The sequence below is a fragment of the Loa loa genome, assembly GCF_000183805.2.
Source record: "Loa loa unplaced genomic scaffold supercont3.26, whole genome shotgun sequence".
Classification (NCBI taxonomy): domain Eukaryota; kingdom Metazoa; phylum Nematoda; class Chromadorea; order Rhabditida; family Onchocercidae; genus Loa; species Loa loa.
In genome coordinates, this window is record NW_018108206.1 from 287,477 (window position 1) to 291,454 (window position 3,978).

The window sequence follows — 3,978 nt, forward strand, 5'->3', positions numbered from 1 at the left end:
CAAGCAATGCAAGCATGCATAAGAATCCCATCTAATTGTTCAACCTGATTTGTCTGGAATCAAATCTACCATTATTCGATAGATCTAGGATAAAGGTTTACCTGTTTTAGATTGTTTTCAATTTTTGGGTTAATAAAATGAGGAAGGCATAAATATTTGGAAGTGATAAAACAATGACCAAAATTGATTGTATACAATAAAATCGGCCATTATAATGATATAATTGTCACTTCGGAAAGATATGAATCCAGAATTTGATATCTTCTTGTCAAAATCAAAAAATTTATTGCTCTACCGCATACCTCAAGGTTATATACAGCTTTAAGATCGGTCGGTTAACCTTTACAGTTATCAGATCATTATCAATTCATTTCAACTTTTTCAAATCTGCGACACGTACGTGGATCTCAATTCAATTCTGTTTTTATTTTAATTAGTCCGAGTGATGCATTAGTCTGTTTCTGCGTATGTCTGTGTTTATTTCAATCTTAATAAATAGACAGTGGCTCCAGTTCCACAAAACGATCAATTTGTCTGCTTTTTTAAAACAAGAATAAAAATGTCACATGTGTTGAGAAGTTGTCGATTGAAAAAGTAAATGGAAGTCAGTCACTTATTTTGTCCTTCCCATTAAAAGCTTACTCATTTAAATACTTTACTAATGAAATTTGCAAATTAATTGACTAAACAGATGTCTACAAAGTGCACGTCTGATTTGAAATTATTGGCATATTTTCAACTTTGCTTCAAATCGATATTCATCATAATTTTACATCTTTTTATAGAAAAAGAAAAAAAAGAAGCATTGAACCGTCTCTGTATAACCCCGCGGTACTGTATGCTAAGCATTGAGCTTAGCATACAGTACCGCGGGGTTATACAGTATGGGGAAGGAAATTCAAATGCAGTATTGCCGTGCGGATGTAGCATGCAGTGTAGAGTACGGTACGATGCAGCAAAGTACGACCCAGATGTCACTATAAATACAGTACTCTATGAACTAAACATTTACTAAATCTTACTCTCGCTACTCTTCTGATGTAAATATTTTTCGAACTTGTAATCAGAAACAAATGGATCGGAAATTTTTCCATGGTGGGTTTCAACGATAGGCCAAAGATCAAAATTTATAAGTTTTTTAGCAATTGATTCCAATACAAGTTATTTGTAATATAATTTCATTATCTGCACATTTCCATTCGAATTACAATTTCATTAATGAAATTAAACGCTATTTATTGAAAGATTTCAAGATCTTTAAAGATGAATTACAACTTCCTCCGATACATACCTAACGTAATTATTATCCATACTGATAAAACGGATTCATTTTCAAAATTCATTAATTGCAATCGGGAATGTCCAATCTATGTTACAAATTATCGGCATGTTAAATAATCTTATCAATATTCCGATAAGATTTGCCAGAAAGTTTGCAAGGAAACAGTTTCATTCGAATGACCATTTATGAAGAAGAGTAAAATTAGATCAGAACTGAAGATTTTCGAATTGATTACTTGACCTATGTTCTTGACCTGTTATCTGATTAAAATAACTGCAAGGAAAGAAGTTAGCCAATCGTAGTGATAAATCAAAAAGATAAGTAGCAGTTGCAGGCATCATCAACTTTCATTTATTCCTCCTTTAATGCTTCTCCAACTCCTTACTTATGGACACGTGAATTTCAAAAGAAATCCATCTCAATGTTGAGTTAGTTTAAACTTGTAAAAAAAAGAAAGAGCTAGAAGTTCACAATGGAATAATGGAAATTATGGCAATTTAATGCACATAGATATCCATTTGGAATTGGTACAATGAATTTCAGGAAACCTGAAAATACCACGATAGAATAATTTCTGCTCAATTCCGAAAGCAATTCCCTGCTTCTAGTGAATTTTTTACATCCTTTCGTATGATGATAATATTACAAGTTACCGTTTTAAAACTGCCCGGAGAGAAGAAACAATAACAGACAACTTGTCATAGCATTCGCAATTAATTTAAAAAAACAAATTGTCATCAGGAGCTATATAAAAAATGTTTTATTGCAGTGTGTTAACTGTAATGATAATATTCAAGAATTAAGAAATTCCGAATTCAAAATTCCAGCATTGAAAATTAACCCACTCACGTTGATGTTATAACTGACGGAGTTTATTTTAAAAAAATGAGCATCATAAGCTTCATAGAATGGGGGCTCGAAAATTGGAAACGATAATATTAACTGATCCCCGAATCTCTTTCATATTTCATCGTTTCAGACTAGTCTACTATTATAAGAGCTTCAATAAATAGCCCAAAAATTGTGTCCTGCTCACTTGACCCAATCGATTTCTACTCTTCCTACTTCTACCATTTCCTTTACATCTATTCTTAATTTATTTTGTTAACAAACTTTTCCTCAAAATGCATCATTTAGCTTATATCTTAATGGTTAATAATTTGTCAAATCACTTATTTCAACAAAATAAAAATGAAATTAATTTCTAAAAAAATATTATCAGTATATAACTTCCCAATTGCAAAAATTTAAGATGAATTAATGATTTATAGCTTTTAACTGCCGTCTTTCTCATCATAATGAAACATACATAAAAATAAGAAATCATGCCAGAAGCATTTCCCATTTTTTTAACCTTTGAACTTTAGTAGATGAGTAAGATCAAAATCGATGAGAAAAAGCCATCTAACCAAGTTAAACAACTAAGCAGTTCATTTTCATATATGATTTAAGAACCTTAAAATGAGTTTACAATTATCTGTTTCCTAAATATCACGCAAAAGATTCATTGATGAAATAATATTAGTGCAGTAATTACCACTAAAGATAATTAAAACCTTTGATGATTTAAGAATAGTTAATAGCATTTTGAAGCTGATAAATGAATCATAACAATATGACTAAAAATAAAAGTGCAAATCTGTGTTGACATTTTAATCCAGTATCCTGAAAAAATGGTTAAGTAATCGCTCATTGAACAACACAACAACCAACACATATACAAACACACACATACATACAAATACATAAACAGACACACACACACACACACACACACACACAGACACACACACATACATACACATACTCATAAAACCATGTGATCACATTTATGAACCAGCTTGTAAACGGCGTAATCAAGTAGTAGTCCGGTTTAATAATAAATTAGGACAGAATATTCCTGCAACTTATCTGGTTCATAAATAAATAAATAAATAGCCAGCTAAACATGCTACCATGTTTCGAAATATCTCAATTGAGATTTTTACAAATTCCGGATCACATCATTCTAAATTCGTATTTTAGACTAATTTGGCTTAAAGTTTCACATAGCCTAATTCAATCTTTAACAATTAGATGGATATTGTAATTAAATAACATTTGCAAACAGATTCATATTCTAACAGTATGGAACTGATTAAAGTTTGTGAGTATATCTGTATCTTATCAGTGATTTCCTTTGTTTGTTAACTTGAATTAGTCATGATTGTTTGTTATAGTTTGATGATACTTCTCTACTAGTTAGAAGCAGAGTAGACTTCAGTGATCGTATGGGCTTGGACAAAATCGAACAATTTTGAACAAAATTATTCAAAATCAACGAACTAACACAAAGTTCAATTTCCTATAGTTTCATTCCAACATATAAATTATTGATCTTAAATTCACCATATTAAAATAAGCTACAAATGGTAACAGTGAGGAGTTGGGGTTGACATCATTCAATATTGCCGTCACTAACTGAATGGAGATGCGAGGAAGGCAGTTCGTATCGCTGTCTGCCTCCCCTCACTTGATATACTCTCTTATGCGTCCTTTCTTGTATCGGTAGCTGTTAAGTATTCGATTTCGAACCACTCGGAGTTTGATGTGTCGTGGAATGATATCTCTCAGTGTAGATGCTCATAAACTTACCTGGCTGGGAGGATCTCGCGATCACGAAGGCGGGACCTCCATGGTGAGGCTTGGCCATTGCA